At 43.2% G+C, this 14817-nt stretch overlaps 1 long non-coding RNA gene across 1 annotated transcript; it reads left to right on the top strand.

Annotated features, from left to right (window-relative positions):
* The first annotated feature begins 11454 nt into the window (after positions 1–11454).
* On the top strand, positions 11455–14047 carry LOC117520492. Its single transcript, XR_004563664.1, has 3 exons — positions 11455–11692; positions 11879–11984; positions 13972–14047. It is a non-coding gene; the product is annotated as an uncharacterized LOC117520492 (long non-coding RNA).
* Positions 14048–14817: the final 770 nt, after the last annotated feature.

The raw sequence follows: 14817 nt of genomic DNA, 5'->3' as shown, positions 1-14817 counted from the left end.
TATGAGCACTAGAACAGAATATGTTCATATTTATGAGCACTAATTGGCTGCTTTTGTTTAGTCAGAGTTTAAGTATCTTGGGGTCTTGTTCACGAGTGAGGGACGGATGGAGTGTGAGATCGATAGACGGATCGGTGCAGCATCTGCAGTGATGCGGTCGCTGTATTGGACCGTCATGGTGAAGAGAGAGCTGAGTAGGGGGGCAAAGCTCTCGATTTACTGATCGATCTACGTTCTGATCCTCACCTATGGTCATGGGATTTGGCTCATGACCGAAAGAACGAGATCGCGAGTACAAGTGGCCGAGATGAGTTTCCTCCACAGGGTGGCTGGGCGCTCCCTTAGAGATAGGGTGAGGAGCTCAGTCAATCGGGAGTAGCTCGGAGTCGAGCCGCTGCTCCTCCACGTCGAAAGGAGTCAGTTGAGGTGGCTCGGGCATCTTTTCCGGATGCCCCCTGGACGCCTCGCTGGAGAGGTGTTCCAGGCACGTCCCATTGGGAGAAGGCCCCAGGGAAGACCCAGGACACGCTGGAGGGATTACATCTCTCAGCTGGCTTGGGAACGCCTTGGGGTTCCCCCGGAGGAGCTGGGGGAGGTGTGTGTGGATCGGGAGGTCTGGGCGGCTTTGCTTGAGCTGCTGCCCCCATGACCCGACTCCGGATAAAGCGGAAGAAAATGGATGGATGGATGGATGATTTTAATTTTATTCATTGATGTTATAAATGAATATGCAGCTTGAATCACTGTGGAATGTTTAAGGACTCTGTTGAAATTAGCATTCTTTCCTATTGTCTGTATATGTATTATGTCTATATAATATATTAATTTATTCAGAGCATCCTCATCATCATCAGAATTGTTATTATTATTATTATAAAAATGTAATCAAAACAATGGTTGTCATTCCATGTTACTTAATTTCCAAATACAACACAAAAGTGAAAAGAACATGTGTATTTTTGGAAGTGTGTCAGATATATTTTCTGTCTAACTAATTACATGGAAATAGATTTATTGGCGTGGAAGGGGAGAGCAGTGGCGGTTCTTCAATTAATTACTCCCTGGGCCAGACCCCCTTCCAGCCCAACCCCCCCAAAAACCCACAACATTTTGCACAAACAGCCATTTTTTATTATTTTTATACTATTATTACATTATATTATGCTTTATTAATCTGTCTTTCAGGGAGGAACAATTAGCTCTTTATTAATGTGCATATTTGTCTTAGCAAAATATGTAAGTTGATATTTGTCAATATTCGGCTAAATGGGTACTTTGCATTAAGTAATCAAAAAGGTTTAGGTTTGACAGAAATGTGACACTCCAGTGTTTTCTTTTTTCCCTAGTTTTTGATCATCTGTGGGCCAAAAGAAAATTTAAACTGAAATGTTACCAGTATTCCCATGTCAATGAAATCAAATGTGATTATTTTTCTGTATTAAATAAACCAGTTAATTATGAAGATAAGCCTCATTTTAAATGTCATTATTTTTATTATTAGTATTATCATTATTATTACTATTTTGTCAGTCTTTGGCCTCTTCTGTCAAATTGACCATGGATTTTAGATTCCTTAAAGTATATAAAACATAAAGAGTAGGTGTCATGGAGGATATTTTTTAGGGGGGTGCATTTTACGGCAAGCCAGTTTGCCACAAAATGCACCCCCTCCTATCTCCCCCCTGGAAGGTGTCACATTGATGAAATTTGCTGTATCTATCAATATCTGTGCTATGAATTGATATCAATCAAATAATGTTTGGGAGAAACACCTCTTTCATTTAATTAAGTTTTGTTCCCATTAGTTATTTTTATATTATATACAATTTCTTCTGTGTCTTTTTTATAAAATAAATGGAAATGTGATGTGTAAGAGACACTGATGTGTAAGTAGTAGTATTAATAAAAATAATAATAATAATAACTATTCATAAAACTTTCACACATGAAGCGTCACAGGACATCCATTAATAAATTAATAGATTAATCAAAAAATATTTACATTAATAGAAAAATTCAACAATAAAACCATTTCCAAATCAAAACAAGTTACCTGCATTTAACTGCATTTCCCAGCTTTGTTGTATTTTACTTAAAAAAATTATACAATTTAGCAAATTAACACATTCATGAAATTTAATAAATTCGTTAATTTGCTAAAGTAGATCAAAGCAGTGGGTGAGTCTCTAACAACATCTATTCATTTAATTTATGGTAGCATATCCGCAAATTTAACAAAAAAAAATAAAGTTCCTCGGGGATCCATTTGTGCGAGTACCACTGAGGTCCTGGACATCGTCGCCTCAACTGTGTTGACAGCAATATCAATATGGAGCCAGGATTATATCAGACAATTTTGGACTACAAAACCAAAGGGCAATATCCACCAAACATGGATAAAAAGGAAAAAAAAAATGAAGTTCAGCGAAAAGCTTCAAAATTTGTCGTCGAAGGTGAGTTAAGTGGTTTAATTATAAACACCATGTGCGGGCATTTATTTAATCTTATGTCCATATGCCAACTCCGTAATGCTTCATCTCGATCTATTTTCTGATGAAAATGTATGTTTTCAATAAATTCTTTCCTAGATGTAGTGCTGCAGTATTTAAAGGGTCCTGGTAAGGGCATTATAAAGATAGTTAGAGGAACGGACGAGGCCAACACCATTTTTAGGGATTTTCACGACAGCCCCAGAGGTGCGCACAGTGGCCAAAAAAAGACCAGAGATGCAATATCAAGAAGGTTTTTTGGCCTGGAATGGCTGCTGACATTGATAAATGGGTAAGTTATCACTGTCATGTTGGGGGTCAGCATATCACACATAAATTTGTATGTCTTTCTTATATATTCCTTGAATTCCAGAAATTTTCAAACCTCTTCTGCATGGTCCACTTCAATTATTAAGTAACAACAATGCCACAACATAATTATTCACGTGTATGTGTTCCTTTACCAGCATTTTCTTTGGGACATTTCCCCAGGATTGGCAAACTGGGGTGGTGGTCACCATTTTTAAAGGGACCTGGACAGTGTGTTCCAATTATAGAGGAAAAAAATAGCTGCAAAAATGAACATCTTGGATAATTACTGGTCTAGCTGTGGCCAGGACACGTATGTGTATTTTTGCCTTAAAGGAGAGTTTAAGAAGGAGAAGGAGCTGAGCCAGAAAGTGAGGCTCTCAATTTACCAGTTGATTTACACTTGATTCCTCACCTATGGTCATGAACCTGGCAAGAGGCCTCAGGGAAGACCCCGATCATGCTGGATGGATTGTATTTCCCAGCAATCTTGGGAGCACCTCAGGATCCAGAGGAAGCTTTGGGCTGAGGATAGGGAAGTGCGAGGTGAGGTGCTTGGTCTTCTCCTACCACTGCAATCTGGACCCAGATAAACAGCTGAAAGTGAATGAATGAATACCCCATCCATCCATCCATTTTCTATACCCACTTACACCAATTAAGGGTCAGGGTGGGGGAGGGGGCAGTAGACTATCAGGTGGTCAGAGGACTTGAGGCAGGATACACCCTGGACACTAGTCTGTCACAGGGCCACAAATAGACAAACACATTCACACCTGCACACACAACTACGGACAAAGTTTCCAATCCACCTAACCTGAATGTCTTTGGATGTGCAAGGAAGCCAGAGCACCCGGAGGGACCCACACAAACACAGGGAGAACATGCAAACTCCACTCAGCAGGTGGGAATTGATCCCATGACCTTCTTGCTGTGAGGCAACAGTGCTAACCATTAAGCCACCATGCGGCCCATAAATTAATACTCCAAATATTGAACTGTATTTTTTCTATATGCATTCCAGTTTCCAGTTTCATTATATATTATTATGGGCCATGCTTGGTTCTGTGTCATGCAAGTGGGGTTGTGTCCTGGCATCCTGCACTTGTGAGCGTATCCTGATGTTCTGTACCTGTGAGTGGGCGTGTGCTTCCCTTCTCTGGTGTGTGCATGTCTGCCTTTCAGTGCCTGCATGTGTGGGCTGGTGTAATCGCCTCCCCTCACCTCTGGCTCTGTCTTTTTCTGCTGTCTATTCAATGTTCTGCCCCTCGCATGTAGTTTTTGATTACACTCTGTTCTGTTGATCTGATTTTGTCTGTGGTTAGATCTTTCGTTCAGTCATTAGTTTTGTTCTACATTTATGATTTCTCGTGTTTCTGGATTGTGGTTTGTCTTTTATTTTGTCTTGATTGTTACTTTGGTTTGGTTTGATCACTTTGTTCGTGCTTTCTTAGTTATTCTCATTGCTTAATTATTTAATTTATTAGCACAATAGAAATTCATAACAAAATAGTGCAATGTACAAAGATTGTATATATATATATATATATATATATATATATATATATATATATATATATATATATATATATATATAATAGTAAAAAATATGTGATATGAGCATAATGTGCAAGTGGGTGCCATTATCCACAAGATAATTGTTATGTGTCGACGCGGGTTGAGGAGTGGACCTGCGTCAGACAGAACCCAGCGCTAAAAATAACCAGAAAGCGGTTCCAACAACAGAAACAATTTATTTTTCACCTGTGCATAATAATGTGTACAAAACTAAAAGAACGTCCTTCTGGTGGAGTGACTGTTGGTGCGCTCTTAAGCGCCCAAAAGGATAGAAGCCCGGCGCTCCTGGACCCACTACCACCAGACAAACACCCCCCAGGTGGACACGACAAACTGACTCTCTGTGAAGCAAAGAAGAGGTGAGGTAAGTCAGCAGTTACAACAATATCTTTCAAAAGACACACGCTATCAGCAACACATTCAGGTCTGTATCTTTTTTAACTTTATGCAAATGAGCAGCTTCTCACAACAGGTGGAGGATCACTTACCCGCACGCCACAGCAGTGAGAAGCAAGCTGCACAATTCTCATCACAATTCAAGTATACTGTGTAACAAAACACCAAGTTACTATCAACAATTAATCAAACACTTAATTACCTTTAACGTGGTCCACGTCAGAAAGCAGACAGCACCACGCTCCTAAGGTCCACCACAGACAGCAGGACAGGCACCGCAGCTGGAAGGCCGGCTGGAATCAACAAAAGCCCCAAAACATTCCCCAGTACAATTCCACACACACAAAAAAACATAAAACCCACCCAAAACCTCCCCAGGGGACCGTCCCATCAAACCCCGGGAAGAAAAGAAAAACTCCCAAACGCAAAAACCCAACACAGCCCCACAAACACAATACAAACGTAAATGCATAAAAGAAAAATAACAAACAACCCCCCCAGAATGACCTGCAGAGCCCAACCCCCCCCCAGAAGGCCTTCATCGCCTGTTCCAGGAGGAACAGCCAGAACCATAATCCCACAAAGGTCCCCAGGTGTACATGGAGCAAAATGGCGCCCCCCAGGGGACCGTACCATCAACCCCAGGAGGTACCCTCCCCACAACCCCGGAACCCCAGACCCGGTCACACTTGGCTAGTTGGCCCCAAGCCAATTCCCCCCCAGAGGACCGTCCCATCAACCCTGGAGGTGGAACCCAGAAGGAAACAGAACAAAATCAAAAATCAACCCCCGGAGGCCTACCAAAAACAACCCCGGGGGGATATAAAATGACCGTAAACCCTGTTACCCTCCCCGGCACCCCGAAAGACCCCGGGTCCCTCCCAGAGCCCCTCGGCGGCTCAACTTTGGCGAACGGCTCAAAACATTAAGTCGGAGAAGGGAACAGGAAAAAACTAACCCAGCTCCAACCCCAAGGCGCAGCAGAGAACCGGAAATACGTCCGGTGCCCCAACTCGACCATACCCCAGCCTCTCGGGAGGGGTGGAACTACCGAAATGGTGAACGGCAACAGATCGGCCCACCCCTCCGACCGAGGTAAGTCTCCGCTGCACCACACCCCGGCAACACCAATGACGAACGGTACAAAGGCTCACCGAGGCTGGAGTGGAACCGGGCCCTAACCAAACCAAGAAAAACACCTCTAACACCCCCCCCAGGTGCAGAGGTCTTCTGAGAATGCTCAGCGTGACCAACCTGCACCACCCCACAACCCACAAGACAAACAGTCTTGGGGCAAGTGAGGTTGGGGTTAGGGATGTAGAGAAATAAAAAACAACAAAATAAAACGACCCAACAACCCAAACAGAAAATACCTAAAAACACATAAAAAATTAACGATTAAGTGAGCCCAGGCGGACTTCTAACTGCATAACAATCACTCCACCAGATACGCCTCTGACTCCCCATACAATTATAACCCCTATTTAAAGAAAACAAAACATTTACTCGTGCTAGATTTTTTTTTATTTTTTTTTATGTGTGTTATTTTGCCTGTCCCAGAACACTTGGAGGTACGTCACCATTATTTCTCTTGACGCTTACATGTCGGGGCAATACAGTAATCTCTGCTCGTCCGAGCTGCATGGGCTCGTCAACAGGAGGAGCCAGAGGTCCCGTTGGAGGAGCTTCAGTGGGGCGAAGAAGAGGCGGCCCAAATCTGTGTCGGGGAAAGCCCCGAGACGAAAAAACCCGCTCTGATGGGCGTCCTTTCTCGCGTCCACACTCCTTCATCCGATCATCTAGACGAATCACCAACGATATTAGTTCATCTAAATCACTTGGCTTGTCACGGACCGCCAGCTCGTCTTTTAATGACTCATTTAACCCATCTACAAACACGCCCTGTAAAGCTGCGGCATTCCAACCTGACTGAGCAGAAAAAATCCGGAGGTCCACGGAATACTCCGCCACACTCCGCCTCCCCTGCCTGAGATTCAGCAACCGTTGAGCAACGGTATTCATTTTCACCGGATGGTCAAAAACCAGTCGGAACTCCCGGGAGAAATCCTTAAAGGACCCTAACAATGGCGAGTTGTTACTCCACAACGCTGTGACCCAAGCTAAGGCGTCACCTCGGAGCAAATTTGTCACATATGAAACACGGCTCCCATCAGAAGAGAAGGAAGCCGGTCGCTGAGCAAAAACCAGAGAACATTGCATCAGAAACGAAGCACAGGCTTCGACGTCTCCCGCACAAGGCTCCGGATGACAAATAATCGGTTCGAACACCGAATCTCTGGGTGACGGAGTTATCTGCCCCGGTATCGATGATGCCACAGCTGGAGCAGCAGGAAGCGGAACGGCTTGCGCTGCAAGCTCCGTAACACGGGCGTCTGTTTAATTTGGTTTGCGAGATGCTGTAATTGCTCCCATATTTTCTCCTAGTGTTCTTGAACTTTTTCGGCAAAAGGAACCGCCTCTGCCGCTGGGTCCATTATGGAATGGCCGGGAACTACTGTTATGTGTCGACGCGGGTTGAGGAGCGGACCTGCGTCAGACAGGACCCAGCGCTAAAAATAACCAGAAAGCGGTTCCAACAACAGAAACAATTTATTTTTCACCTGTGCATAATAATGTGTACAAAACTAAAAGAACGTCCTTCTGGTGGAGTGACTGTTGGCGCGCTCTTAAGCGCCCAAAAGGATAGAAGCCCGGCGCTCCTGGACCCACTACCACCAGACAAACACCCCCCCAGGTGGACACGACAAACTGACTCTCTGTGAAGCAAAGAAGAGGTGAGGTAAGTCAGCAGTAAGTCAACAATATCTTTCAAAAGACACACGCTATCAGCAACACATTCAGGTCTGTATCTTTTTTAACTTTATGCAAATGAGCAGCTTCTCACAACAGGTGGAGGATCACTTATCTGCACGCCACAGCAGTGAGAAGCAAGCTGCACAATTCTCATCACAATTCAAGTATACTGTGTAACAAAACACCAAGTTACTATCAACAATTAATCAAACACTTAATTACCTTTAACGTGTGCTGACAGCATGTGTCCTCACCCTTCCCTGCTTCACGGGCTCGATGTGTCAAACCCAGGCGCGGTCCTCAGCGTCTCACAAACGAACATCACAAGGTCGAGTTCCCGGCAGTTCTGCTTGAATCACACATGATTTAAATGCAGAACGCCATCCAATTATCTGCTTCAGCTGAAAGTCTTTAAGGTTGCATGTGAGCACCAGTCACAGGTGCTACACATGATGTTGATGAGGGTGAGGATTCTTCAGCCAGCACCTTCTCCACAGACAAATCAGTTTCCATGCCACCTGAAGAGCAAAGAAAAGAAAAGAACACCAAAACATCCAGCCACAACCCCCCAACACACAACAATAATGTAATGATTCACTGCAGCCACATTACTTCCTGTCAATAACAACATTCTCACAAATGTATATTATTACTTTTTTTCTTCCCCAGGTCAGACAACCATTTGAACTGCTTCGAATGGACCTGATTGGAAAACTACAGACAACTAAAAGTGGCTATCAGTACATCTGTGTCATGATTGATTACCTGACAAAATGGCCACAAGCTTATCCGCTCTGCAACAAAACGGCAGCTGAAGTCACAACATGCATTATCAAATTTTTCCATCAGTTTGAAGCCCCAAAAAGGATACTGACTGATCAAGGAACAGAATTTGTCAATGCAGTCATTTTGACAATACTATAAAATATGTTGCGGAAATATTTTGTTTTTTATGAATGCATTGTTTAAAAGTGTTTTATTACAAACATATTCATCTTGCACATAATTTTTTAAAACCCATATAATATGCATTCGTATTGACAGATAAACAAGAACATATGTGCCAAGTTGTGAATTGCTCGGAGTCTCTGTTCACCTTACCATCCTCAAACCAATGGGCTGGTAGAGAGGATGAATGGTACCATACAAAGGTGAGGAAAATCATTGACCATGACTTCATTATATTCTCATTGTGGGACCAGAAATATCTTTTGGGAGATGCCTTTTGCCAGTTCTGCTATTGTTTTAGAGCTCTTAGCAAGCTGGTGGCCAACAAACCAGAGAACTGGGATGAATATTTGGATGCTGTCATGTTTGGGATCCAAACAAAAAAACAAATTGCAACCCAGTTCTCTCCATTCTTCTTGATGTTCGGACGAGAGGCTCAGTAACCAACCGAGGTGCCAGAGCACTTCATGGTTGGTAAACATGTCTCAATCTAATCATTTTCTAATGTTGAAAACATGAACTAAGAATGATAAAACATTTGTTGACAATTTATTTATAGGTCAATGGCAGTGTTGAAGCTGTTGTGGCAATGGAAACTGTTTCAGAGGACATAAAGCGGCTCGATGACATGAAACAAATTATTCATGGGAATGTCACCAAGCAGCAAGAGACTACACAGGAGAGACTGAAGAAAGGAGCTCCTAAACCTACCTTCCAAACAGGTGATACGGTGTGGAGGGAAAACATTAGAAGCCAACAGAGAAAAGGTGGCAAATTGGATCCAAACTTCCTTGGCCCTTTCACACTGACAGCATTACATGGAAAAAGTGCAGATCTACTGGCAGATGATGGCACTATTATTAGAAATGTCAATGTGGATCACTTAAAAATTGCGAGGAAGGAGCAACCTTGAATCCCTCACAAAATCCAAAAATCCAGCACCACCAGCCTCAACAGCGCCACCAGCCTCCACAGAGCCACCAGCCTCAATAGCACCACCAGCCTCCACAGCACCACCAGCCTCCACAGCGCCACCAACCTCCACAGCACCACCAGCCTCAACAGCGCCACCAGCTTCCACAGCGCCACTATTCTCAACAGCGCTACCAGCCTCCACAGCGCCACCAGCCTCCACAGCACCACCAGCCTCCACAGTGCCACCAGCCTCCACAGTGCCACCAGCTTCCACAGCGCCACCAGCCTCAACAGCGCTACCAGCCTCCACAGCGCCACCAGTCTCCACAGCATCACCAGCTTCCACAGAGCCACCAGCCTCAACAGCACCACCAGCTTTAACAGAGCCACCAGCCTCAATAGCACCACCAGCCTCCACAGCGCCACCAGCCTCCACAGAGCCACCAGCCTCAATGGCACCACCAGCCTCCACAGCGCCACCAGCCTCCACAGAGCCACCAGCTTCCACAGAGCCACCAGCCTCCACAGCGCCACCAGCCTCCACAGAGCCACCAGCCTCAATAGCACCACCAGCCTCCACAGCGCCACCAGCCTCCACAGAGCCACCAGCTTCCACAGAGCCACCAGCCTCCACAGCGCCACCAGCCTCAATAGCGCCACCAGCCTCCACAGCGCCACCAGCTTCCACAGCGCCACCAGCCTCCACAGAGCCACCAGCCTCCACAGCGCCACCAGCCTCAACATATACACATTTTTGAAGTGACAGACTGTCAGAACGGGCGGGGGCCTGTCTACCATGGTGGCTGGACCCGCAATGCAAACTCCCGGACTAAGCTTAGGTGTAGGAGAAAACATGGTCTTTACTCCAGGCTCTGGTTCGGTACACATGTGATCGAGCAGCGGAGCAGAGGCACAATCAGGATCAGGCAAAAACGCAGTCATGTTTGAGCAGGGATCAGAGGCACGAGCAAACACAGACGTCCGGGACAAGGCAAAAGGCAAGGTCAAGGAAAACAGAGCAGAGGTACGATACACGGCGAAGCAAAACTCAGAACTGACAAAGACGCTGGAATGTGTATGAGACAACAAACTGGCACTGAACTGTGAGACTGTGATGGTTTAAATAAGGAGCAAACAAATTAGGGTGATGTGAAGCAGGTGCGTGGATGTCTCTGGAAGGGGGCATGACCGGGGGAGCCAAAGGTTGTGCAGAGTACAAGATAGTGAAGGAAGGAAAGCACAGAGAGGAGTGAAGTAACAGACAAAGACACATGAGCTGGAACAAGAGTGGGAGTGAATGAAAACACAAAGCAAAAATAAACAAGGTGGGAAACAAAGACATGGGGCAGGTGCAGGACGTGGAATGAAAATAAGTAACTGGGCATGAGACAAGGAACGAAGACATGATGGGAGGTGCGAAGTGGAAACAAATGGCAAAAATAGAACAGAGCAAAACTGGAAATCATGGTCAGAATATCATACAATAACAGGCACCAAAATCAAACATGAGCAAGAATACAAAAGCAACTAGACTGATCAGGAAATCAATACAAAAGCAGAATTAAACAGGAACAGACTAATAAACAGAAATCAAAACCCGATATAAGTATAACAGAAAACATACAGAGGAAAGCTAAATGATAAACAATGAAAACACAAACCGGCTGAACAAAACTAGAACAGAACTGGACAATGGCTAAAGTATGGAAAGTAACAAAGTGATAAGAAAAACATAACAGGATAACTCATGATGAAAATAATTACTGACAAATCCAAGCTGAAGTAGACGGAAAACCACAAAAAGGGGAAAGACAAGGGCTCAGCACCCTGACCTGGCCAAATCCCTGACACAGACTTTGTTTTTAATACTACTTTCAGATTGATCCAATGGCACACAAAGTGACAGTGGGAATTGTGAATGAGAACAATCATCACAATACCTAATGTGTTGTGTTTATCTATGAACAACAAGAGGGTATGTACCCACATGAGAAGAAGGCTCTTTTTGTTGATCCACTTGGAGAAACAAATGAAAAGATCAAGACCTGTTTAGAGTCTACAAGGTAAATTTGATTATAACCTGTACTTGTGACCAGTGACTTGTTAAAAGATTTTTACACATGTATCAATACTTTAGAGTATTCATGAGGAAGAAAGGCTGCAGTGTTTCAAGGTGGATGTGCAGCACTCTCCCACATTCAACTCAGCAAGATGGTACATCCTGTGGTGTCCTGGCCTTAAAAGTGAGTGTGCAATACAGATCTCTAAACATTTTTTTCAAACTACAAATGATTACAGAGGCTGATGGAGACAGTGTTAAATGTGCTGATATTATACATTCACTACATGTGATACTCATGTGTTTGAAAAGTACATAACTGATGTGGGGGGGGGGGGGGTGTCATTCTACTAATCAAACTTGTCTGTAGTTTGCACAGAAAATTTTACAGGGAGACGAAATAGATCTGGACACCTCACAGACGGCCATGGACAGGTTAAGGCTCGACATAGCCACTTCCCTCGTCAGAGAATCTGGTACATTTCCTTTGTTTTTTCTCAGCATTGTCAATCATGCATGTTGTCTTAGAAATATTAAACCATTTAATGAGTACTCTGCAATGCAAACTGTATTAAGCTAACCTAGGGTGATTCTTTAAATACGGGCACTATTGGCCTTGTAAATGTAATTTCCACCACCCCATTGCCTTACAATATAAAGCGCCTTGGGGCAACTGTTTGTTGTGATTTGGCGCTATATACATGTGCTCTGATGTCACTGTTTATCTCCATAGAAACTACCCAAACAATCTTTCATACAAACTGTTTAAAGGGACATTACAGTGTTGTGGTGGAAATTACGGCAATAGTGTGGGGCAACTACATTTTGTTTAAAAAAAATCACAACAGTTGTATGACATTGAATACCTCAATTATGTTTTGATTATTTTACTGATATTTTATTCAGAGATATTTTAAAACATTAGAAAAAACGTTTCTTTACCATTCATTTTTATCATTGAAGATCAAAAGTCTGGGAGTGGGACAAGCACAAAACAGCAATATTTGCATATAATGATGCTGAAAAAAGGTGAAAAAGTCATCATAGACTACTAGAACAAATTTCTTAACACACTTTCATTGTAAAGATAACTATAAAAGTGTGAAATTTCCCCTTTTTCCTGTTTTTCATACAATATTATCAAAGGACATAATAAGTGCCCGTAGTCTAAGACAGTGATTTTCAACCTTTTTTGAGCCGCGGCACCCTTTTTATATTTACAAAATCCTGCGGCACACCACTGTCATGTGTCACGTGTCACGCACCACTAACTCGACTGTCTCTACATGGTGCGTTAGCACATTAACAACACGTGCGGTACAGATATGACGTAACATAGTATACTATAGTCATGGAGCTGTATATAAGAACTAGACAGCGCAGTCCCAATGCTGCACACTAAATGAAAACGTCCCTTCATGGACAGCGACATGACGTCTCCTAACCGGGCAAAATATTGACGAAGTACCCGGATGTTAATGCATTTTTAATGGAGATTCGTGACTGAACACACTCAGAAAAATGCTCGCAAAATACGTGTTAAAATGCCATTTTGTCCTGGATATCGAGCCAGTAAAATTAAATTACATTACATGACACGCACACATTCTCAAATATTAGTGTTGAAAGTTACATGGATCTGTGCTGTTAAGCTACGCTGCTCGGCTGAGCTGCTGCTGTGTTCAATGCAGCGCGGCTCCTAAAACCATTACAATACATTTATATATATTATATTTTTACACAATTATCCTTTATTGACCGAGTTTCATTCATGAAGTCAGTGGTGTGTGTGTGTGCACATCTCTGTGTGTGTGGCAGCACAGCACGGGTCATTAATCTCATTATTTTAAGGTGCAAAAAAAAAAAAAAAACTCCCCAGTCTTGTCAAACAATTTTTAGTCACTAAGGACAAGAATTTTGACTAGACATTGGTCTAGCAGTGGAAAATATCAACTAGACATAAGTGAAATTAATGATCCGTGTCATCGGGCGACACAGGTACGGCAGGAGACATACAGCTGTTTATCATCCAAATATCACGGTCAAAGTGACAACAATAACCAAAACCACTTACTTATGGAAGGAAATATTGTCTCCCTTGTTCCTCTGTTTGTGACTTTGCCAACATGCGCTGCTTTCCGGCATATTCCACCTGTTTCTTGACGAGACTAAGTGAACTTCTATGCACACAAATCACTAACTTGCCCGGAATTAAAACGGCGATCACGCCTCCTTCTCGGCACATGGCTCAGCGCTACTGCATGCTTTGCTGCCATCTACTGGAATAAAAGAGCATTACACCATCTGCCACACTATTACAGCACATACACCCGATAATGGTGATATTTGATAATTGCCCACGGCACCCCTGACGATCGATCACGGCCGCGGCACCCCGGTTGAGAATCACTGGTCTAAGAATCACCCACTACAGTGTGTGTTGAATACCATCTGTATTAACAGATGATCTGAGCAGTCTGTGCTTTTATTGTGGGATGGAGGACCATGACGAAGCACTATGCGTAAGTTATTCACATTAAGTATGTGCAAAATGTGACTCACAACATCAAAGAAAAAATGCTTTTTGGTCCTTGGTCAATTAAAAAATTTAATTTTTAGAGTTGTACCCAAAGCCTCCCACGTGAACTGTCTTCTACAGGAGTCTGATGTGGAATTACAGGGGCTGGATAATTGAAACTGCTGTTGAAAAAGTTATCACCTTATATAAAAAAAAAAGTTGTGGTACACAGACTCTAATCTGTAGACAACTGTATAATAATAATAATAATAATAACTCAGCTGTGTTTTTTCTAAAAAAAAAAAAAAAAAGAAGTAAATACATTTCCCAGGTGCTAAATAAGACGTCTATAGAGGCTTTGCACGTGACATCACAGGTCACATGCAGGGTGGTGCCACACACAGCTGAAGGTCAAGTTTAGCCGGTCACAATACGCTTGGCTGTTTGGCTGTGTAAACAAGTCATCTCAACTTGTCTTTCCTCCGTTTTTTGCCATTTTTCCACTATTGCGCCATGGGTAGTTACAGACAGTAAAAAAAACAAACAATAACAAAAAAAACGGACCACTAAAACATTGCTCATTTTGCTAAGGAAGCTGCAACAATATCATTCAAAAAAGAATGAGACTTGGCTTGTTTTTTCTCCACAATCACACAGCAGCGTACACAACATTCAGTAAAGTTAATGACGAATATTGTCACTAAAAACTATTATGAATATGCAAGTCTACAATCATCAATTAACTCATTAAGTCCTGAATGTACTTACACATGTGGTGATAACAATTTCAC

The sequence above is a fragment of the Thalassophryne amazonica genome, chromosome 1 (assembly GCF_902500255.1).
Source record: "Thalassophryne amazonica chromosome 1, fThaAma1.1, whole genome shotgun sequence".
Lineage (NCBI taxonomy): Eukaryota > Metazoa > Chordata > Actinopteri > Batrachoidiformes > Batrachoididae > Thalassophryne > Thalassophryne amazonica.
The sequence above is the reverse complement of the archived record's forward strand: the minus strand, read 5'-3'. Positions and strand labels throughout refer to the sequence as shown.